The sequence below is a fragment of the Pristiophorus japonicus genome, chromosome 1, assembly GCF_044704955.1.
Source record: "Pristiophorus japonicus isolate sPriJap1 chromosome 1, sPriJap1.hap1, whole genome shotgun sequence".
In the NCBI taxonomy this organism is placed as follows: Eukaryota; Metazoa; Chordata; class Chondrichthyes; family Pristiophoridae; genus Pristiophorus; species Pristiophorus japonicus.
The window spans coordinates 185,385,174-185,410,217 of NC_091977.1; the positions used below are offsets into that span (position 1 = coordinate 185,385,174).

The 25,044-nt window shown below is 47.1% G+C and overlaps 1 protein-coding gene across 4 annotated transcripts in view; it reads left to right on the forward strand.

The window, feature by feature from the left end:
* The window catches only part of LOC139267300 (EGF-like repeat and discoidin I-like domain-containing protein 3), a 342,920-nt gene that overhangs the window by 72,127 nt on the left and 245,749 nt on the right, over positions 1–25,044 (forward strand). The window lies entirely within an intron of this gene.

Genomic DNA, 25,044 nt, shown 5'->3' on the forward strand with positions numbered 1-25,044 from the left:
GTATTTGTTCAATTGGTCTGCCATTTCTTTGCTCACCATTATAAATTCACCTGATTTTGACTGTCTTCACTAATCTTTTTCTCTTCGCGTATCTGCAGAAGCTTTTGCAGTCAGTTTTTATGTTCCCTGCAAGCTTACTCTCATATTCTATCTTCCCCCTCCTAATTAAACCCTTAGTCCTCCTCTGCTGAATTCTAAATTTCTCCTAGTCCTCAGGTTTGCTGCTTTTTCTGGCCAATTTATATGTCTCTTCCTTGGATTTAACACACTATCTCTAATTTCCCTTGTTAGCCACGGTTGAGCCATCTTCCCTGTTTTATTTTTACGCCAGACAGGGATGTACAATTGTTGAAGTTCATCCATGTGATCTTTAAATGTCTGCCATTGCCTATCCACCATCAACCCTTTAAGTATCATTCGCCAGTCTATCCTAGCCAATTCACGTCTCATACCATCGAAGTTACCTTTCTTTAAGTTCAGGACTCTAGTCTCCGGCTGTGTCGCTTTCCATCTTAATGAAGAATTCTACCATATTATGGTCATTCTTCCCCAAAGGGCCTCGCACAACAAGATTGCTAATTAATTCTCTCTCATTACACATCACCCAGTCTAGGATGGCCAGCTCTCTAGTTGGTTCCTCGACATATTGATCTAGAAAACCATCCCTTATACACTCCAGGAAATCCTCCTCCACCGTATTGCTACCAGTTTGTTTAGCCCAATCTATATGTAAATTAAAGTCACCGATGATAACTGCTGTACCTTTATTGCACGTATCCCTTATTTCCTGTTTGATGTCATGCCGAACCTCACTACTACTGTTTGGTGGTCTGTACACAACTCCCACAAGCGTTTTCTGCGCTTTGGTATTCCGCAGCTCTACCCATACAGATTCCACCTCATCCACGCTACTGTCCTTTCTTACTAATGCGTTAATCTCCTCTTTAACCAGCAATGCTACCCCACCTCCTTTTCCTTTCAGTCTATCTTTCCTGAATATTGAATACCCCTGGATGTTGAGTTTCCAGCCTTGGTCACCCTGGAGCCATGTCTCCGTAATCCCAATTACATCATATCCGTTAACAGCTATCTGCGCAGTTAATTGATCCACCTCATTACGAATGCTCCTCGCATTGAGACACAGAGCCTTCAGGCTTGTTTTTCTACCACTTTGTCTTTTTAGAATTATGTTGTAATGTGGCCTTTTTGATTTTTGCCCTTGTTTTTTCTGCCCTCCACTTATACTTTTCTCCTTTATACATTTTGCTTCTGACTCCATTTTGTTTCCCTCTGTCTCTCTGCATAGGTTCCCATCCCCCTGCCCTATTAGTTTAAATCCTCCCCAACAGCACTAGCAATCACTCCCCCAAAGACATCGGTTCCGGTCCTGCCCAGGTGCAGACCGTCCAGTTGTACTGGTCCGACCTCCCCTAGAACCGGTTCCAATGTCCCAGGAATTTGAATCCCTCCCTCTTGCACCATTCCTCAAACCACGTATTCATCTTAACTCTCCTGCTATTTCTGCTCTGACTATCACGTGGCACTGGTAGCAATCCTGAGATTACTACCATTGAGGTCCTACTTTTTAATTTAACTCCTAGCTCCCTAAATTCAACTTGTAGGACCTCATCCCACTTTTTACCTATATCGTTGGTGCCGATATGCACCACGACAACTTGCTGTTGACCCTCCCCCTCCAGAATGCACTGCAGCCGCTCTGAGACATCCTTGACCCTTGCACCAGGGAGGCAACATACCATCCTGGAGTCTCGTTTGCGGTCGCAGAAATGCCTATCTATTCCCCTTACAATATAGCTCTCCTTCTCTTTTTTCTGCCCTCCACAGCAGCAGAGCCATCCATGGTGCCATAAACTTGGCTGCTGCTGCTGCTGCTGCCTTCCCCTGATGAGCCATCTCCCCCAACAGTACCCAAGGTGGTATATCTGTTTTGGAGGGAGATGACCGCAGGGGACCCCTGCACTACCTTCCTTCCACTGCTCTTCCTGATGGTCACCCATTCCCTATCAGCCTGTGTAACCTTTACCTGCTGTGTGATCAACTCACTAAACGTGCTATTCATGACATCCTCAGAATCACGGATGCTCCAGAGTGAATCCATGTGCAGCTCCAGTGCCGCAATGCGGTCTGACAGGAACTGCAGCTGGATACACTTCCCGCACACATAGTAGATTTCCCACATAGCACAGGAGGAACATGACACGGGTCTGGCTCTCTTGCCATGACTTAACCCTTAAATTACTTAATTTGGCAACAATGTCAAATTTTTCTTACTGATAAGAAAAAGAAAAAAGAGAAAGAAAACAAAACTATTCACCAATCAACCAGCCAATCACTTACCCGCTTGGCTATGACGTCACACTTCGATTACTTTTTACTTCTTTCTTTTACTTTTGACCCTGCTGCCGCCGCTTCCCTCACAGGTCCGCCTGCTTCCGCTGCTGCTGCCGAATAGCTCGGTCTGGGCCTCGAGCCTCGGGCTTTATTGAAGCGCTCTGCTGCCGCCGTTTCCCTCACAGGTCCGCCTGCTCCCGCTGCTGCTCCCGATTTAGTTCCACTCTGATGGGGAGCTTGCTAAGGGTGACGTGTAGCATTGCAACAAGGAAGATCGAGAAGAGCGTTGGTGCGATGACGCAGCTCTCAACCCCGATCCGAATTGATTGGGTCTATGTTGGACCCATTGGTCACGATCATGGCTTGCATGTCATTGTGGAGCAGAGGGAGGATAGTGACAAACTTTTGAGGGCAGCCGAAATGGAGGAGGACGCTCCATAATCCCTCACGGTTGACAGAGTCAAAAGACTTTGTGTGGTCAAAGATGGCCATGTACAAGGGTTGGTGCTGTTCCCTGCATTTCTTTTGTAGTTGTCGCGTGGTGAAGATCGTGTCCGTTGTACCCCTTAGTGGACAAAATACGCATTGTGACTCTGAGGAGGATTCTTGCGAATGATTTTCCCAGTGGCCGACAGCAGGGAGATTCCTCTGTAGTTACAGCAGTCGCACTTGTCTCCTTTTTTGAAGATGGTCATGATTACGGCATCCCTGAGATCTCCTGGCATGCTCTCCTCCTTTCAGATAGGAGAAATGAGATCATGTATTCATGGTAATAGTGCTTCTCCGCCATGTTTTATTGCTTCGGCGGGAATTACATCTGCTCCTGAGGCCTTGTTGTTCTTGTGCTAATGGATGGCCTTCCTCGTGTTGAGCTGAGGTTGTGCTGAGATGGTAACATGCTGCAGGATGGAGTCGAGGACACTCTTGTCGAAGACAGAGTCTCGGTTAAAGAGATCTTTGAAATGCTCCTTCCAATGGGCCCTGACTGCCTCGGTGTCCTTGATGAGTACATCACCGTTCTTGGCCAGCAGTGTGGTAGGGTCTTGAGTGCTTGGGCCGTAGATCGTCTTGACTGTGCTGAAGCATGTCATGGTTGTCGACTAACTGCTGGATCTCCTGTGCTTTCTCCACCCACCATCGTTTTTTTAGGTTGCGGCTTTTTTGTTGGACCTCGGTCTTCAGCCGTCTGTAGAGCTGCTTTCTTGTTCACAAGTTGGGTTGCTGTTTTAAGTTCAGAAATGCCTTGTGCTTGCAGCTAATTAGCTCCTGGATCTCCTGGTCATTCTCATCGAACCAGTCTTGATGTTTCCTGGTTGAGTGACCGAGCGTCTCTTTGCAGCTGCTGATTATGGAGGCGGTGAGGGCAGACCAGGCGCTGTGGGCACTCTGTGTCTCTGGGTTAAGAACATAAGAACATAAGAAATAGGAACAAGCCCCGCGAGCCTGCTCCGCCATTCAATATCATGGCTGATCTAATCATGGATTCAGCTCCACTTCCCTGCCCACTCCCCATATCTCTTTACTGCATTATTGCTCAAAAATCTGTTTTATCTCCGCCTTAAATATATTCAACGGCCCAGTCTCCACAGCTCTCTGGGACAGAGAATTCTATAGATTTACAACCTTCTGAGAGAAGAAATTTCTCCTCATCTCAGTTTTAAAAGGGCAGTCCCTTATTCTAAGACGATGTCCCCTAATTTTAGTTTCCCCTTTGAGCGGAAATATCCTCTCTGTATCCACCTTGTCAAGCCCCCTCAATATCTTATAACTTTCAAGGTAAGATCACCTCTCATTCTTCTGAACTCCAATGTGTGTAAGCCCAATCTACTCAGCCTATCCTCATAAATCAACCCTCTCATCTCTGGAATTAACCTGGTGAACCTTCCCTGAACAGCCTCCAATGCAAGTATATCCTTCCTTAAATACGGAGACCAAAACTGTACGCAGTACTCCAGGTGTGGCCTCACCAATATCCTGTACAGTTGTAGCAGGACTTCTCTACATTTATACTCTAACCCCCTTGCAATAAAGGCCAACATTCCATTTGCCTTCCTGATTACTTGCTGTACCTACATACCAACTTTTTTTCATGCACAAGGACCCCCAGGTCTCTCTGTACTGCAGTACTTTGCAATTTTTCTCCATTTAAATTATAATTTGCTTTTCTATTATTTCTGCCAAAGTGGATAACCTCACATTTTCCCACATTATACTCCATCTGCCAAACTTTTGCCCACTCACTTTGCCCGTCTATATCTCTTTGCAGATTTTTTGTGTCCTCCTCACAATTTGCTTTCCCACCCATTTTTGTATCATCAGCAAACTTGGCTACATTACACTCGGTCCCTTCATCCAAGTCATTACTATAGATTGTAAATAGTTGAGGACCCAGCACCGATCCCTGTGGCACCCCATTAGTCACTGTTTGCCAAGCGAAAAATGACCCATTTATCCCAACTCTCTGTTTGTTGTTAGTTAGCCAATCCTCTATCCATGTTAATATATTACCCCCAACTCTGTGAGCCTTTATCTTGTGCAGTTACCTCTTATGTGGCACCTTATCGAATGCCTTCTGGAAATCCAAATATATCACATCCACAAGTTCCCCTTTATCCGCTCTGCTCGTTACATTCTCAAAGAACTCCAGCAAATTTGTTAAACATGATTTCCCTGTCATAAATCCATGCTGGCTCTGCGTGATTAAATCATGCTTTTCCCAATGTCCCACTACTGCTTCCTTAATAATGGACTCAGGTAAGATGGCCGCCAGGGTGGCAACACCCTAGGGAGCTCCCCTGCTAATCAACTCCCATCTTCTACCATCGGCAACTTACCACCCTCAACCTCCCCACTCCCGCTGTCTAAACTTCCCCTAGCCCTAATAGACCCTAAAAGGGGGTCTTAAACACTTAAAACTTTACCTTAAACCCAATCCCACAAGTTCGGGCCTACCTCAGGCTTCCCACCACACCACCCATCGGCAACCGGGCCTCCTGCGGTGAAGACCGGGACTCCTGCGGTGAAGACCGTGCCTCCTACGGCGACTACCTGGACCTGGTGATTGCCCCCCGCCACCCCCCCCCCCCGCCAGCGGCGATCAGAACCTCCCGTGGTGGCAGATGGGCCTCTCCTTCACGACGGCGTCTGGGCCTCCCCGATGATGGCTGGACCTCCTGCGGCGACAGGCGACCTCCTCCTCATTGGCGACTGGGTCCTCCTCTTCTACGACGACGGTTGGCTCCCCCATCTCCTACAGCGATGACTGGAGTTCTCCTTCCCCTCTTCTCCTCCCACACGTGGTGAGCATCATGGCTGTGATGCCCCTGACCTTCCACTCTGAACTCCAGTGGGCCACTGAACCTCCCAATGCCTGCACCCAACCAAGTCTCAGACCTCCTACCATCAAGGGCACTACTCAGCGCCGAGCTGTGGCCAACATCTTGCCATAGGCAACTAGGCCCATACAGCAGTGTCTGGTCTCCAGTCGACTTGGACCCCCTTGCCACTGGATCAAGACCTTGCTCAGCTAAGCCCGTGTGGTAGCCAGTGTGCAACGACCACCCCACTTTAAAATAACTCACGCACAGGCATCTTCCACTCCTCTAACATGAAGTTCGGGACCTGGAACATCAGGATCTTCATGGACAACTCCAACAGTGACAGGCCGGAACGCTGCACTGCCGTAGCTGCCCGGGAACTTAGACGCTTGATATCGACATCGCCACCCTAAGCGAGACCCAGCGGGCAGGGGAAGGCCAGCTCAAGGAACAAGGTGGAGATTACACCTTCTTCTGGAAAAGGAAACCAGAGGAAGAACACCACCTCCATGGAGTCGGCTTCGCCATCAAAAACGAGCTGGTCAACCACCTCAAAGACTCCCCCTGCGGGGTTAATGAACGCCTCATGACTCTTCGACTCACCCTATCCCGGAATCAATGCACCACAGTCATCAATGCGTACGCCCCAACACTCGATGCAACAGATGAGACCAAAGAGGGTTTTTAAACCAGCCTCGCAAAATCCCTGACCTGCGTCCCCACGGACAACAAACTGATCCTCCTCGGTGACTTCAACGCCAGGATCGGCAAGGACACAGCCCTCTGGGGAGGCGTGATTGGCAGAGACGGGGTAGGGAAAGCCAACTCCAGCGTTACCCTACTCCTGACAAAATGTCTAGAACATGAACTTTTCATCACCAACACCTTGTTCCGCCAGAGGGACAAATAGAAGGCATCGTGGCAACACCCTCGCTCGAAACACTGGCACCTGCTCGACTATGTCATCGACCGAGCCAGGGATCGCAAGGATGTGCGCATCACCCGCACCATGACAGGAGCTGACAACTGCTGGACGGACCACGGCCTAATCCGATGCATCATTGACATCAACATAGCCCCAAAGCGGAGGGGGCAGCAGAAGCAGTGCCGCAAAAAAGTCAATGCCGGGGCACTTAAAGACCCAGCTAAGAGACCGCTATACTGTCAGCGCCTCACTGCTAACCTGGCATGCCTTGATGACCCTGAGATGCAGAATGCCAACAGCGCTTGGTCTGCCCTCCAGGCTCCATAACCATTGCCTGTGAAGAGACGCTCGGTCTCTCAACCAGGAAACACCAGGACTGGTTTGATGAGCATGATCAGGAGATCCAAGAGCTAATAGATCGCAAGCGCAGGGCATTTCTGAGCTTTCAACAACAACCCAACTCAGGAGCAGCCAAGCAGCATTACAGGCAGCTCAAGGCTGAGGTCCAACAAAAAAAACAGGACCTAAAGAACAGGTGGTGGATGGAAAAAGCACAGGAGATACAGCAGCTGGCCGACAGCCATGATGTGCGGGGATTCTTCTTCGCACTCAAGGCCACCTACGGTCCAAACACTCAAGGCCCCACCCTACTTCTGGCCAAGAATGGGGAAACACTCATCAAGGACACTGAGGCAGTTAGAGCCCGCTGGAAGTAGCACTTCGAAGATCTCCTCAATCGAGACCCTGCCTTTGACCTGAGTGTTCTCGACCCCATCCTGCAACATGCTACCCGCCACCACCTCGGCAAAACCCCAACACTGCACGAGGTAGAAAAAGCCGTAAGACAGCTTCAAAACAACAAGGCTACGGGAGCGGATGGAATCCCTACTGAGGCACTGAAGTATGGCGGAGACGCACTGTTGGCACGAATACATGACCTTATCTCTCTCATCTGGGGGGTGGAGAGCATGCCGGGAGATCTTAGAGATGCAGTGATCGTGACCATCTTTAAAAAAGGAGACAGGCCCGACAGCAGGGAGATTCGTCTGTAGTTGCTGCAATCAGCCACTGGGAAAGTCGTCACTAGAGTCCTCCTCAACTATCTTCTCCCTGTGGCCGAGGAGCTCCTCCAGGAGTCACAGTGCGGATTTCGTCCCCTATGGGGCACAACCGACATGATTTTTGCAGCGCAACAGCTGCAGGAAAAATGCAGGGAACAGCATCAGCCCTTATACATGGCCTTCTTCGACCTTACAAAGGCCTTTGACACTGTCAACAGCGAGGGTCTATGGAGCATCCTCCGCTTCGGATGCCCCCAAAAATTCGTCACCATCCTCCGCCTGTTCCACGATGACATGCAGGCCGTGATCCTTACCAACGGATCCATTACAGACCCAATACCCGCCCTCCTGTATGGCTCAGAGACATGGACCATATACAGTAGACACCTCAAGTCGTTGGCAATGTTTCCGCAGGATCCTACATATCCCCTCGGGGGACAGACACACCAACATTAGCGTCTTTGACCAGGCCAACATCCCCAGCATTTAAGCACTGACCGATCCGTGGCAGGGTCGTCCAGAAATTGGAAAATGTTCTGAAATCCAGACTCCACCCCCCCCCCCCCCCCCCCGCCTTGGCAGCCCGACTTCGCCCCGGCCCTCGGCGGCCCAACCTTCCCCCGGCCCTCGACGGCCCGACCTTCCCCTGGCCCTCGGCGGCCCGACCTCGCCCCGGCCCTCGGCGGCCCGACCTCGCTCTGGCCCTACCTCGCTCTGGCCCTCGGCGGCCCAACCTCGCCCCAGCCCGACTTCGTGCGGCCCGACGCCGCCCTGGCCCGACCTTGCTGCGGACCAATTTCGCCCTGGCCCTCAGCAGTCCAACCTCGCCCTGGCCCGACCTCACCCTGGCATGACCTCGCCCGGGCCCTCAGTGGTCCGACCTCGCCCGGGCCCGACTTCGCCGCGACCTCGCCCGCCCGGACTTCACCACGACTTCACGCGGCCCGACTTTGCCCCGGCCCCGGCCCCTCCCCCTTACCTCAGCTGCCCGACCCCACCTATTTCGGCCCAGGCAAAGACATTCCAAAATCCGGAAATATCCGGAACGGCCTCGGTCCCGAAGTTTCTGGATTTCGGACTCTCAACCTGTATTTCATTTGTGATAGTGATAACATTAAGTTCCTCCCTCCCTATAGCCCCTTGATTATCTACAATTGGGATGTTTTTAGTGTCTTCTACCGTGAAGACCGATAAAAAATATTTGTTCAATGTCTCTGCCATTTCCCTGTTCTCGATTATTAATTCCCAAGTCTCATCCTCCAGATCGCCAGATTGGCAGTGAGGTGCTGCCTGAATAAGTTTTCTTAACAGAGTCTTTGAATGCCTCTGCATTGATTTTCCTGAGGCATTGTTTCTGTTGCCATCACTGTTTTGATGGTAATGACGGAGCGGATTAGGTGTGGTCCGTCCAGCAGTTGTCAGCTGCTGTCATGGCGTGGGTGGTGCGCACGTCCTTGCTGTCCCTTGCTCGGATGATGACATAGTCGAGCAGCTGCCAGTGCTTGGAGCGAGGGTGCTGCCATGAGGCCTTGTACTTGTCTCTCTGACGGAACAAGGTGTTGGTTATGACAAGGCCATGTTCTCTACATTTTGTCAGGGGTAGGGTACCGCTGGAGTAGGTTTTCCCTAACCCCTACCTGCCGATCACACCTCCCCAGAGGTCTGTGTCCTTTCTGACTCTGGCGTTGAAATCGCCAAGAAGGATTAGCTTGTCATCCGCTGGGACTCGGGACAGGGATTGTTTGAGGCTGGAGTAGAATTCCTCTTTGGTCTCATCTGTAATGTCCAGTGTTGGGCCCTGATGCCCATAGAGCACTAGTTCTGGGCTAGAGTGAGTCGAAGAGTCATGAGATGTTCGCTTATCCCGCGAGGGGGGTCTTTGAGACGGCCCATTAGCTCATTCTTGGCGACGAAGCCCACTCCATGGAGGCGGCATTCTTCTTCTGATTTGCCTTTCCAGAAGAAGGTGTAAACACCACCCTGCTCTTTGTGCTGGCCTTCCCCTGCCCGCCGGGTCTCGTTTAGGATGGCGATGTCAACGTCGAAGAGTCTTGAGTTCCTGGGCAATGATAGCAGTGCGGCATTCCGGTCTGTCGCTGTTGGGGTTGTCCATGAGGATCCTGACGTCCCATGTCCAGAACTTCATTTTGAAGAGTGGAAGATGCCCTGTGTGTGAGTTCTTTTAACGTAGGGTGGACATTGCACACCGGCTAACACATGGGCTTAGCAGAGCGAGGTCTTGGCCAAGTGGCAAGGGGGTCCAAGATGACTGGAGACCAGACACTGCTTTTAAGGGCCTAGTTGCCTACGGTGGGGTGTGAGCTGTAAGCTCGGCGCTGAGCAGCACCCTTCGGGGAGATGGTGAGAGATCCGAGCTGTGGGGAGTGGGAGTGAGAGATTTGAGGTAATGCTTTCCTCTTTGTAGGGTGCAATAGATAGCCCCCGTGCACCTTTGAAAGCTCCTATCATTAACCGCCTGCATTTTCTTATCAGATAGGGTACCGCTCACTGAATGTCTCAATGCAAAGAATCCTTCGCATGTATGCCAGGTTTGTTGGAAGTTGCTAAAATACAGCTTCCATTCTGCCCTCCATGATCTTTTCAAGGAATGGATGACTTTTGGAAGACAAGGCATGGTCCTTGCTGCCATGGATAGGCACCTCTCTGAGAATTGCCAGTGCAGCACCTGAAGAGCACTGCAAAGCTGGGGCCTCTGCCAGAGTGGTCATTGAGAGGACTATCAGGGTGTTAAAGGGGCACTTTTGCTACCTTCAAAGATCAGAAGCAGCTTGGTGTATATCCTGAAAAGTTGTAACTTGCTGTGCACTGCATAACATCCAAAAAGGTCTATATATGGAGATTCTTGGAGAGGTGGCCGTAGCTGTTTTGGAGGCAGAAGAGCATGGAGTGGAGCACCAGGAGGTTTGTCACTGAGAGGACTCCTCACTGACAGCTCTATGAGCATCTAGGAATTCAGTTTATCAATTAAATGTTCTCATCTGCTCAACACAGCCTACTGCCATAACTCTCTTCCCCATCTTCAAATAAATGACAAATATCCAGTGCATATTTGTTGGAGGTTACCATGATGCATTCATCCTCAAGAACACATCACACTGGACTTCTTTGGTCCTATGTAACTGTGAAAGTCTTCATCATCTGATTGAATAAATCAGCACAGAGTGCACCCTTTCCTGTATAACTGCAATCTTGATGAATAACAGAGCACAACAAAATGCACTTTCTCCTTTTAATAGAAGGAACTCAAAAGTGTTGTTAACTCAGCCTACTCTTTCCTCACACTAATTCTGCTTGGTGCCTAATCGTGCCCTTCTTTCTCCTCTTCTAGCTTTTCTTTGAGATGTAACTCGAGAGCCAGTATTGTATGGTACAAAAGTCCTATGTGACTGATGTCATCTTCTCATGGCAGCTTGCTGTCTACATCTCTTGAGCTTCTGCCCGGCAACCTATTAATGCTTTGTAAGCATCACTTGTGTGGTGCTGTGAGGGTGCCTGATATCTGTTGCTGCCCTAAGAAACAGCAGCCTCATGGTTGCCTCCAGCCATTATCATTCTACTGGGCCCTAGATCTAGTTTCCCACTGACCGGCAGGCTGGCTAGTCTAATGGCAGCTATCAGATCCTGAAAGCCATGAGAAATACTGGCCCGCAGCCTCCGCCGCCCCCTCCCCTCCCGCCCCCCCCTCCACCCCCGAATCTGAAACTAATCTGTGCTTCGATGGATGTCGAGGCACCAACTGGTCCTGAGCTGATTCTGATGTGGGAGGCTGGTGCAGATTCCAGTCAAGGTGCCACGGGCTCCATTGATGTCTGTAACAAAGAAAGCTTCTCCAATGTACCTGCAAATGAGGGCTGTGGACTCTACAGTAACAGCTTTCAATTGTGGCACGTCCTCACACTGACTTCCGAGCCTAGGTGTGATATTCCTCCAACATTACTCTTTTCAGGCGAGTATCCGTTCGATCCATGACTCAGATGCCAATGACGGATGTCTTCACTGCTTCACTGGGAAGGTGAAACAACCTCACCAACTTCCTACTCCTGTGGCTCCCTCGTGCTCTATGAATCACGCAGTGTCGCATCCTCACTGACATTTAATTTTTCACAGCTGAAAATCCCCGAGCAAGTGACTCAGGGTCAGATCAGAAGGGAGAGATGGGGGCGTCGGTGGGGAGTGTTGTGGTAGAGGAACATGGAGCATGATTTTGTTTCTGGAATTCTTCTGTAGTCTTGTTCTCAACAGCTCCTTCCTCCACATCGCCATCATCATCAAAATCCATGAAAATAATTTTCATTCCTCTTCCTCATCTTTCTCTTCATCATCCTTTGCCTCTTGTTGCTGTGATATGCGGGAAGGGAAGAATGAATTTAGAATGGGGGAAGCATGGTGCATGGTGTGCACTCACTAATCTACTACCTCCACTATCCCACTGATCACACCAGCTCTCACAGCTAGAGGAGAGCTTCTCCCCAACAGCTCCAAGGCCTGTTCATCATTTCTCTGTCTGAGTGTCCCCTCGAGTGCTCTACTTTTCATGGCATTGTACACAAGTTTCTCCTGCAGCAAGTTTGGGTGATTTGAAGATGTCTGCCAATTGTTCAGTTAAAGTGGGGGAAGGGGTTGCAATGTCTACATGTGGAATATTTACTATTAAAAAGAGAAAAAAAGACTTGCATTTATATAGCACCTTTTAAAAACCTCCAGATGTCCCAAAGCGCTTTACAGAGAATGAGGTACTTTTTGAAGTGTAGTTACTGTTGTAATGTAGGAAATTAGGGAAGATGACGACACATACTGTAAGATCCAGAGTCAGTGACCTCATTCCCCCTTAACTGCAGAGCAGTGTGAAGGTTTATTTGTACAGCCATTATTTTTAAAGTGTGAACAATGTCTTGGAGCCTATTGTGCCCAAGGAAGAAAAGGGAGAGTGGCCGGTACATTACCCTGCCTGCTCTTGTCAGGTCATTACATAAACCTGAGGTGATCCAAAACTCAGCTTCCCATGTCCAAACTCACACCAAGTCCCGCTCACCCATCACCCCTGTGCTCGCTGACCTACATTGGCTCCTGGTTAAGCAATGCCTCAATTTCAAAATTCTCATCCTTGTTTTCAAATTCTTCCATGGCCTCACACCTCCCCATCTCTGTAATCTCCTTCAGCACCACAACCCCGGAGATCTCAGCGCTCCTCTAATTCTGCCCTCTTGAGCATCCCTGGTTATAATCACTCAACCATTGGTGGCCGTGCCTTCTCTTGGCTTGGCTCCAAGCTCTGGAATTCCCTGCCTAAACCTCTTTGCCTCTCCACCTCTCTTACCTCCTTTAAGACGCTCCTTAAAACCTACCTCTTTGACCAAGCCTGCTCTAATTTCTCCTCCAGTAGCTTGGTCACATTTTTTTTGTCTATAACACGCCTGTGAAGCGCTTTGGGACGTTTTACTAAGTTAAAGGCTCTATATAAATACAAGTTGTTGTTGTCATTGATCTGCAATTCTGGGGGTGACAGGGATGAATGTCAGTGCTACTGTCATATACCTGCCACATTATTCTGTGGTTTACTACTACAGGTCCCCAGCAGTCGTTTTCTCCTTTGCTACATCTGATCCAGAACCAGAAAACATACATTAAACGTGGTACAAAATCATACATGAGCCGTCCATCACTCTGCTGCTACCCTGCTGCTCCCCGAGCCTGCCACTGTGATCTTCAGCCATGCTTCGCTTTTTAAAGGCTGTACTCTTCATTTCTAAGATTCTCCAGCACACTATTCTTATGTTGCATGGGAGTTGTGTCACTGAGCCACCGATAGATTTTTAAATGGGCCGGATCAGTGCTGGACATAATTGGTGGGTATGAGTCCTGGCTCAGGGCACAACACTGGCGTAAATGACCATGGAATTTCTGGGCTATACTTTTTATTGTAAGAACTTTAAACCGTGAAGACATATAAAATTGGCAAGCCACAACTGAGTCTCTTTCCTTCCCACAGAGTAGTACGTATCACCTGTGTGCATCAGATATAAATAATGGTACTGAAGTGGGAAATTGCGTAATAGCACTGTGACAAAAATGGAATTTGTTATCCGTGTTTTTTCTTTTTATCCTTTAGTCCTAAATACCAATTTTAAAAAGGATATTTGGATTATTACTGCAGCATTTATTTGAAGGGTAAGCATATGTTGACATGTCCATAGATTGATGACGTGTGAGAAGAACGTTGGATACTTATGTTTAGAAAAGTCAATTAATTTTACATAGGATATACAGCACTCTCTGGGTAAAGAAGTTTCTTCTGAATTCTCTTAAAGGAGCATCGGCCAGACCAAGTTGATGTATATTTGTGGACCTCTTCAAAGATCCCATATGGTAATCCATATGGTTTTGTCTTCATGTAGCTTGTAAATATTGTGGTATTATTCAGCCAATTTTCAAAGCATTTTCAATTTTCAAAGCAAGTGTTTCTTTCAAATGGATTGTTGTGAGTATAAGATCATGGCATATTTTATGTGTTAGTTGCTAATTATTGTGAGCACGAAGTTGAGTTAGCACCTGTAACTTGGGTGGAGCTCAAAGGTGTATAGAAGTAAACAGTATCTGTTGACGTGCACAGTGGCCTCAAACGGAGTGCACTTAAACACTGTTTTAAAGTTGGGAATTTGGAGAAGGTGGGAATTCGGTGCAGAAGGGGAAGAAGGTACAGATTTTTTCCTCCACTACTTGTAGTAGTTTGTGTTACAGGTAAATATTTAATTTAATTTACCTATAACTTAAAACTAGATCTAGTAATTAGTTAAAAACTAAACTAGTGGTGTGCTCCCATGGAAGCCGACATTGTTAACTCTTCTCTCTCCTCAGATACTGTTCCCCTCTCCTTCAAATCTGCTGTCATCACCCCTCCTCAAAAAAAAACCCTTGACCCCACTTTGCTTGCTAGTTATCGTCCCATCTCCAATCTCCCTTTCCTGTCTAAAGTACTTGGAACGTGTTGTCACCTCCCAAATCCGTAACCATCTTTCCATGAATTCAATGTTTGAATCCCTTCAATCTGGTTTTCACCCCTGCCACAGTATCGAAACAGCTCTCATCAAAGTCACAAATGACATCCTTTGTGAATGTGACAAAGGTAAACTATCCCTCCTCGTCCTTCTCGACCTGTCTGCAGCCTTTGACACAGTTAACTACTTCATCCTCCTCCAACACCTCTCCACCAATGTCCAGCTAGGTGTGACTGCACTCGCCGAGTCATATCTATCTAATCTTAGCCAGAAAATCTCCTGCAATGGCTTCTCTTCCCACTCCACACCATTACCTCTGGTGTCATAGAAACATAGAAACATAGAAAATAGGTGCAGGAGTAGGCCATTCGGCCCTTCGAACTTGCACCACCATTCACTCAGATCATGGCTGATCATTCCCCTCAGTACCCCTTTCCTGCTTTCTCTCCATACCCCTTGATCCCTTTAGCCATAAGGGCCATATCTAACTCACTTTTGAATATATCCAATGAACTGGCATCAACAACTCTCTGCGGTAGAGAATTTCACAGGTTAACAACTCTCTGAGTGAAGAAGTTTCTCCTCATCTCAGTCCTAAATGGCCTACCCCTTACCCTTCAACTGTGTCCCCTGGTTCTGGACTTCCCCAACATCGGAAACGTTCTTCCTGCATTTAACCTGTCCAGTCCCGTCAGAATTTTATATGTTTCTATGAGATCCCCTCTCATCCTTCTAAACTCCAATGAATACAGGCTCAGATGATCCAGTCTCTCCTCATATGCCAGTCCTGCCATCCCGGGAATCAGTCTGGTGAACCTTCGCTGCACTCACTCAATAGCAAGAACGTCCTTCCTCAGATTAGGAGACCAAAACTGAACACAATATTCCAGGTGAGGCCTCACCAAGGCCCTGTACAACTGCAGTAAGACCTCCCTGCTCCTATACTCAAATCCCCTAGCTATGAAGGCCAACATACCATTTGCCTTCTTCACCGTCTGCTGTACCTGCATGCCAGCTTTCAAAGACTGATGTAGCATGACACCCAGGTCTCATTGCACCTCCCCTTTTCCGAATATGCCACCATTCAGATAATATTCTGCCTTTGTGTTTTTGCCCCCAAAATGGATAACCTCACATTTATCCACTTATAATGCATCTGCCATGCATTTGCCCACTCACCTAACCTGTCCAAGTCACCTTGCAGTCTCTTAGCATCCTCCTCACAGCTCACACCGCCACCCAGTTTAGTGTCATCTGCAAACTTGGAGATATTACACTCAATTCCTTCATCTAAATCATTAATGTATATTGTAAATAGCTGGGGTCCCAGCACTGAGCCCTGCGGCACCCCACTAGTCACTGCCTCCCATTCTGAGAAGGAGCTGTTTATCACGACTCTTTGTTTCCTGTCCGCCAACCAGTTCTCTATCCTCGTCAATACATTACCCCCAATACCATGTGCTTTAATTTTGCACAACAACCTCTTGTGTGGGACCTTGTCAAAAGCCTTTGAAAGTCTAAATACACCACATCCACTGGTTCTCCCTTGGCCACTCTACTAGTTACATCCTCAAAAAATTCTAGAAGATTTGTCAAGCATGATTTCCCTTTCATAAATCTATGCTGACTTGGACTGATCCTGTCACTTCTTTCCAAATGCGCTGCTATTTCATCTTTAATAATTGATTCCAACATTTTCCTCACTACTGATGTCAGGCTAACCGGTCTATAATTACCCATTTTCTCTTTCCCTCTTTTTTTAAAAAGTAGTGTTACATTAACTACCCTCCCGTCCATAGGAACTGACCCAGAGTCGATAGACTGTTGGAAAATGATCACCAATGCATCCACTATTTCTAGGACCACTTCCTTAAGTACTCTGGGATGCAGACTATCAGGCCCCGGGGATTTATCGGTCTTCAATCCCATCAATTTTCCGAACACAATTTCCCGCCTTATAAGGATTTCCTTCAGTTCCTCCTTCTCACTAGACCCTCGGTCCCCTAGTATTTCCAGAAGGTTATTTGTGTCTTCCTTCGTGAAGACAGAACCAAAGTATTTGTTCAACTGGTCTGCCATTTCTTTGTTCCCTATTATAAATTCACCTGATTCTGACTGCAAGGGACCTACGTTTGTCTTCACTAATCTTTTTCTCTTCACATACCTATAGAAGCTTTTATGTTCCCAGCAAGCTTCCTCTCATACTCTATTTTACCCCTCCTAATTAAACCCTTTGTCCTCCTCTGCTGTCCCCCAAGGATCTTTGACCCCCTCTTATTTCTCATCATATGCTGCCCCTCGGAGATAGCATCCGAAAACACGGAGTCAGTTTCCACATGTACGCTGATGACACCCTATTCTACCTCTCCACCACTTCTCTCGACCCCAGCTTGGTATCTAAATTGTCAGACTGCTTGTCCGACATCCAGTACTGGATGAGCAGAAAATTTCTCCAATTAAATATTGGGAAGACCGAAGCGATTATCTTTGATCTCCACCACAAACCGCGTTCCCTAACCACTGACTCCATCTCTCTCCCTAGCATCAATCTGAGGACGAACAAGACTGTTTGCAATCTAAGTGTCATATTTGACCCTGAAATGAGTTTCCAGCCACATATCCATGGCATAACTAAAACTGCCTTTTTCCACCTCCATAACATTACCTGACTCCGCCCCTGCCTCAGCTCTTCTGCTGCTGAAAACCTCATTCATGCCTTTGTTACCTCTAGATTTGATTACTCTAACTCACTCCTGACCGGCCTCCCACATTCTACACTACGTAAACTTGAGGTCATTCAAAATTCAACAGCCCGTGTCCTAAATCACATCAAGTCACGATCCCCTGTGCTTTCTGACCAACATTGACTCCCGGTTAAATAGCGCCTCAATTTCAAAATTCTCATCCTTGTTTACAAATCCCTCCATGCCCTTGCCCCTCCCTATCTCTGTAATCTTTTTCTGCCTCACAACCCCACAAGATGTCTGCGCTCCTCAAATTTTGCCCTCTTGAACATCCCTCATTACATCGGTGGCTGTGCCTTCAGCTGTTTGGGCCCTAAGCTCTGGAACTCCCTCCCTAAACCTCACTGCCTCTCTACCTCTCTTTCCTCCTTTAAGATGCTCCTTAAAACCTATCGCTTTAACCAAGCTTATGGTCATCTGCCTTAATTTTTTCTTTTGTGGCTTGGTGTCAAATTTATCTGTTTTATCTTGGTAACACTGCTGTGAAGCGCCTTGGGACGCTTTATGACGTTAAAGGCGCTATATAAATACAAGTTGTTATTATTATAATTCTTATGTTATCTGATTGACCAGATGTGGGTTGCACAGTACACAGAGTCTTGTACCTCAGTTTCTTGAAGAAGGTTCATACAGATCAATGGCAAAACTGCCACACTACCTGTACATTTGCTGGTATACATGTAGCAGGAGAGTGAAGGCCAACATTTGCACAGGTGCCTTTTGAGGTGCTTATGTGTTATAAAAGGATTTTCCTTTTACAAATTGTGATACAGTAATTCAAACTTTCCAGCTGTTCAGACTTCAAATACATCTCATGGACACAAAATGTGTTGTATAGAACTAGAACATTAGTATCTTATTAATCGCTTACTTTTTTAATTGGTATATTTTAGGGCACCTTTCTGTTTTATCTGGTTTTTCACCTCTTGCAGGAGATCACATGGTTTTGGGGAGTGGGGGAGGTGCAGAGTATAGATTGTGATGCACAATATCGCAAAGCTGGCTGATGTTCGCTCTCGGGGCGGTGCTCAAAAGGGAGGGCGCCAGTGCCCCGGCTGCAATCTTTTTTTGTCGGCCTACTCTCAGGTTGGCTCGGCGATGGTGGCCCCAGCCTGGTCTGGGCCGGCATCGTGCCGGGTTGCTGGCCCCAGTCACACGCTGCCCTGGTGACCCTGTGGAGGCCATCAGAGGCCGTGCAGAATGCGCAGTGGCCGCCCTCTTTAAGCGAAGGGTGGGGCGTTGAAGCGCGTCAGCGCTATGGAGCATCTGCATAGCGTTTGACTCCCCGCCCCAGTAGTGCCCCGGTTACTGCCCCAAAAGGAAGTGGAGCGCGGGAGATTGCACTCCAATTACTTTGAGGGGCGGTCAGCCCATTTCAGCGACGGGGGCAGGACTTCCGCGTCGGGCGCTAAAAGTCCCAGCCCCTGGGTACAGGGCAACTTCGCCCCCAGTAATTTTTTTATCATAATGGAGAAATTTGACATTCCACAAATGTAAAATTTGTTTTTCAGGGCCAGAATGGTTGTTCGGCAGTCACTATGCCATTAAAGCCCCAGTTTTAGCACGCTAAATCCTGATGTCACGGTCAGTTCGAGAGAGGCAGATAGTTTTGCAGTCATTACCACTGCAAAATAGAGCCAATATCTTTCTGCTCTGAATAGAAGCATCAACCGTATTGTGCAGAGGGGATGCATTTTTTGTTCTTCTCTGGACAAAGCTCTATGTACATTTAAAAATGCATAATTCAGCTTTGAGTATTAATGTCAAACTAACTTCTTCTTGCACCCTCCATACACAAACATCAAAGCAGTATTTAACTTACTGATATTATTTGCAATGCAATATGATACTGAGGTACAGTACTTTGTTAAATTGTAATCTCACATGCATGCAATGTTTACAAATTACATGATTATTGATTCAGCAATGCAAGTTCCTGAGACTCTAACTGTGAGGAACTAGACATTGCAGAACCAAGGTCAATGTAACTTTGTAAACATTATGCACAGGAATGCGCAATTCATTACAAAAAGAAAGCAGGGTTAAATTGGATCAGTCCCGAAAAAGGATGCGATATTCGCAGTACGTGATTATCCTGCACCCATTCATGGCATTGTCGGCAGAACGTTAAATTCGTGCTTCCTTCTGTTTTAAATAGTTGCTGCATGCAGCCAGCAAGACCCTTGTTGTTCATTGGCTAGCACAATGGCTAGCATTACTTAAAGGCAGCCTGGGCCTCTTAAATGGGAGGTGCATTGTGGCTGCAAGAAGTGGTGGGAGATTTTTCAAAAAGTCAGTCTGGGCTGATACTTTGAGCAATGGCCGAACATGTGAGAGAGCATGCACCAAGGTTTTCTGACATGGTACTAGAGGTCTTGGTGCAAGAGGTGGAAAGAAGGACATCCTGTATCCACAGGGGACAGGAGGCCATCCAGATATATGCTCAGTGGGCAGTGTGAAGAAGTAATGGTGGAGATCAATGACAGAAGTGTAGCTCCAAGAACATGGATGCGATATAGGAAGAGGTTTACTGATCTGACATAAGTGGTCGAGGTGAGTGAGTTCATATTAAAATGGCATATCCTACCAACTGTACCACTCGCCTCATCCGCTGCTCAATTCACTACACCCCCAACAGCACACTCATGATGCAACATGATGCAGCATGATGCAGCTTCTGATGATCGATGTCTCAGCTTCCATTGCAGCACAAACAGCTTCCATAAAAGGTCTGCATGCTGTAGTGGAATCTCAGACTGCTGCCTTACAAGCTCAGACTGCTGTCATTGTGGCTCTGGATACCAATGTTCAAAGGGGCTTCCAGGGCATCACAGCAGTCCATCAATATGTTCTCCAACAGATCAGTAGGATTACTGAGGTGCCACCCTGGGTGAATGCTAGTGGCTCCATGAAACATGAAACTGCTGTCCTCTCTCAGGATAACAGCATTCATGCTCCCACTCCTGCCACTCTGCCAGTGCCCTCGCTGTTGCCTGTCAGCCAGCCAGCCCAGAATGCTGCATCCCAGGCCAAGATGATGCAATCTGCAGCCGTGTTTTCTAGGCTCAGAGCTGCTCGAGGTCGCCCTCCAAGGCCATCTGCAGTCAAGGCCAATTGAAGGTCAGCAGCCTTCCACCACCCCTGCTACAGCCACTGGGGAAGCACCTCGTAGGAGCACTAGGTTAGGCAAAGGTGCACAGAAGGGAATGCACAGGGGTGATTAGTTTATTTTGTGTGCATTATGTAATGATTGACTTTATAAATAATGGATTAGAATGTGCATTTCCTGGTGGGTTTTATTTTTGTGTTGTCAGAAAGAGGATAATGTGATGGTCAGTGATCGAGGAAAGATAAGGAATATGGGACTGTTGGTGAATGGGGAGCTGTGGTTCAGGTGCCTGGTCTCACTCATAAATTATTTTATCATGTTGAGCTTAGGCAGAAAGGTGCTGTTTACAGTGTAGCCTCCTTTCCTGTTCTTCCATTTCCTGTTGCAATTCCTCCACTTAATCCTCCTCCTCTTCCTCGTACTCCTGTTCCTTAGCTTCCTGCCTGGTAGGCAAGGGCTATTCCTTCATAATGGCACGGTTATGCTGCATACTACCACAAATCTTGACACCTGCTCAGAGTACTACAGGGCTGCACCTGAGTGCTTCAGGTAGTGGAAGTGTTGCTTGAGGATGGTGTGCTCTACAATGTTTCTTGTGGCAGCATGGCTTTCATTGTAGGCCGGCTGTGCAATTGTGCCTGGCCGGAGTCATGAGCCATGTCATTAGTGGACAACCCTTGTCGCGCAGTAGCCAGCCTTTGACTTGCCATGTTGGGTCAAATATAGGTGCCACAGAGGACTGCCACAGAATGAAGGAATTGTGACTGCTGCCAGGATAACAGGCATTCACCTGTGTTCTCACACCATCCGCAGTGGAATCCCTTCGGTTCAGGAAAATTGCAGAGTTCATACGAGGCAATGTGCGTGCAGTCAATGGTACCCTGCACCATGAGGTAGCCTGCGATCCGGGTAAACCTTTGTGCTCGTTCTGCCTGCCTGTCTCTGGCAAGAGGGAATGAGGTGAATGTGCTTCTCTGTGTACAGAGAACCTCAGTGACGTATCTTATACACTACAAAATGCAAGATGTTGCTTATATCTCCAGTAGCAGTCAGGAGGGAGCGAGGCGCATAAAAATTATGAGCCACGGTCACCTTGACAGCCACAGGCAAAGCTATCCTTGCCCTGTTTTGAGGCTGCAGTTGTGGCTGCAGCACTTGGCAGAACCTCCTTAGTGAAGCGAAGATGCCTCATGCATTGATCCTCGCTGAAGTTGAGGTAAGAGAATTGCTCCCTAAAGACCCTTGGCAGATATGGCCTCCTGTTGAATGATCTGCTTCCCCTCCTCCTCCTCCTCCTCCTCTTCTAGCAGCTTGTCCTGCTCTGCATGACCTCTTTTCATTCTTCCAACCATGCTCAATTCCCAAAGAAAGCTCTACTAGATCAGTCATGTTTGGAAGCAACTTGTTTCAGCACAAACTTTTAAATGAACAGGAAAGTACTTCAGCGCCAGCCAGCCCCACTCCCTGTCGAACTATTCAAACTTTAGCCAAGCTAAAAAAAAGCTCCAAAAACACGTACAATTGCACCAGCAGCCAGAAGAAATAATCCAGCAACTAATCTGTAAGTAGTCATGATCCCTTTAAATAACGCTGGTAGGAGGATCCTTCATTGCGTTTACAGTCGTGTTCAGCTCGGTGAGGTTAAGACAGCATGTTGGCTGAAGTGTGGAGTTTGAAAATGGCAGCGACTAGTATAAAATTAGCAATGCACATTGATTGACATCATAACACTGCTCTGCATGCTGCTGATGGTTGTTAGGTGCGCGCACACAAACCCCTTTACCAAGATGGCATCCTGTACCCTTCTTGTCAGAAGTGTGCACACGCATCTCAGACCCCATTTTCACGTAGCACCTATAAAACGGGCTACAGATCAATTTAGCCACCATGATCTTTAACCTGTGGCATTAGAGATCTAATTGCTTTTTAATTTCAAACTTAACACTGAAGAGATTTCTTTACTTCCAATATTGCATTTACCTTCTCTCTCTGTTTCTCTCCCACTCCCACCTACCCTTTTAAAAGGGAGATCTTGTAGTGGTCCTACTATTTATCCAGACCAACATAAAGTAATCTAGCTTTTTAGAGTGACTTCACAGATTTCTTATGGCTTTGATTTGATGGAAAAAGTACTTGTATCGTTCTGCCTTGCCTGCAAAAAAACACATTACCTGAACTTTTGGCATTTTGCTGCTGTCTTGCCTAACTTGGGGGTTTGGGAGAAGTGTGATATCCTACACTTTTGTAGAAGATTTGTCCCTTAATGGATCTTAAGATTCAGTTTGGAGTTGCACATTCATCCAGAGTTTAGACCCCAAAATGGTGATTACATCTCATTTGATGTCAGTGACTGATGTTTTACCATCCTTGGCTCATGGTGTCCAAGTGATTTGACACACTGATGTCTAATTGACTTGACATACTGATGTCGAAATGACTTGTGAAGAATTCCGTGACCCAAACTAGCTGAAAAAGGTAGCACAAGAGTGGGAATTAACCAAGGGGACTGAAAGGCATGATTATTTTGTCTAATTTTAGTGGAGTACTGTAGTGTTGCATCATGGGTAGAGCATCACTGTTGATTTCAAACTCTAAAGTTATGCTTGAAGCTCATATTGACTTTTTCATTGTATTTGTGCAAAAAATATCACAAAAATAATTCTAAGAAAAAAGGCTTAAATGTTTTTCACGTAAGTGCTCACCACCTAGCAACTAGTCTTTCCATCCACACCATCGGAGCAGGCCGGGGAGCAGAAGTGGCGGCATACCACTCCAGGGAGTAGCACATGCTGGAGCAGGAGAGCAACGGCAGCGAAGAGGGAGACTGGATTGGACGTCACCAAGGTCCAGGTCACTGATTGGAGCGTGGGCAGGTACAGCAGGAACGGCGAGGTTGGGGCGCAGGAGCTGCGAGAAATCATGGAGCGACGTGATCGGGGTCTAGGAGAGGCGTGAGTTCAGGGACAGCACAGCCAGCCCACACTGTGATATGTGTGCACACTAGGTCCATGCAGCGGAGCTGGTTTCCAGTCGTCTTAGTTAATCCCTGCCACTGGACTAAGACCTAGCTCTGTCAAGCCCATGTGGTGGCTGGTGTGCAACGGCCACCACACGTTAAAAAAATCCATGCACAGGCATCTTCCACCCTTGAAATGGATATGAATCTATGAAAGGAGGGGTTCCAAATTTTGCAGAGATCGAGGAGGTTTAGATATGAGGGTGTAAAATACAGATTTTCAAATTGGGCTCACCTGAAGATTCCAGGGGATCATCAAGGTCAGTAGGTTTGTAGCCGAGCTGCCACATGACAGAAGCACAACTTCTTATTGATTCTTTATTTTTCTGTGTTTTTTGACTTAGTGTATATTAAGAAACATTTTCTCCGGTGATAGCACTGCTTTCCTTTGGATATTTTTACACTCTTTTAGAAGTTGGAAAAAGAATCCCTCAGGAATGAAAAAAATCAATGAATGCACATTTATATAGTGACTTTCATGACCCTAGGACATCCCAAAGTGCTTTACAGCCAATGAAGTACTTTTTGAAGAGTAATCACTGTTGTAATGTAGGAAATGCGGCAGCCAATTTGTGCACATCAACTCCCACAAACAGCAATTAAATAAATAGCCACACCTTCTGTTTCAAGTGTTGGTTGAGGGATAAATGTTGGCTAGGACACTGGGAGAATGTCCCTGCTCCTTTTCGACTAGTGCTGTGGGACCTTGTATGCCCAGCTGAGTGGGAAGATGGGGCCTTAGTTTAATATATCATCCAAAAGACAGATCAGCTTAGGTTATGTGCTCAAGTCTCTGGATTGGGTCTTGAACTCACAACCCTTCTGAATCAGAGACATGTGTGCTACCAACTGAGCCAAGGCTGAGTATGGCGCTATGTGTCGAGGGTGGCCAACAGTAAAAATAGATTGTGAAAAGGGCAAGTATAGAATGCCTCCCCATTAAGTCCACTTAATTTTTGTGATGTGTAATTGCTATTTGTGTGCACCCCTGATGGTTCAGTTGATTAGGACAGTGAACAGTTGAGCCTCACATCCAGGAAGGTCCTAAATGTGATTCCTGGTCTGTGCAGAATTAGCTGTTCTTAAGGTAGTGATAGAGTGCTTCAGTTACCTTCAATGCTCCTGCGTCGGGGAAGGAAGATTTGGCTGCTCCGCATCTCAATCTTGTGTGATAGAGAATGAGTTGCATTCTTTACTACAGTTCTTATGATAGGTTATTGCTAAAGTGTGCAGGTGAACAATTATATTAATGGATTTTATCATTAACGTTTTTTGTTCTTGGAATGTTATTATATTTTTGTTTCTGTATACATAGAATAGCTTTGTAAGTAAACTCTTCAAAATGGGTTTTTAGAACTAGATATTTACTTTGCTACTGTTGGTTACTAACTGTGCAGTTGTACTTGTTAATGTTTGGTTTGGAAACTGGGGAATATTAATTGTCATCATAGCTAGGTCAAGAAAGCAAAACTCAGGAATCTGATACAGCCGAGTTGCAGTTGAA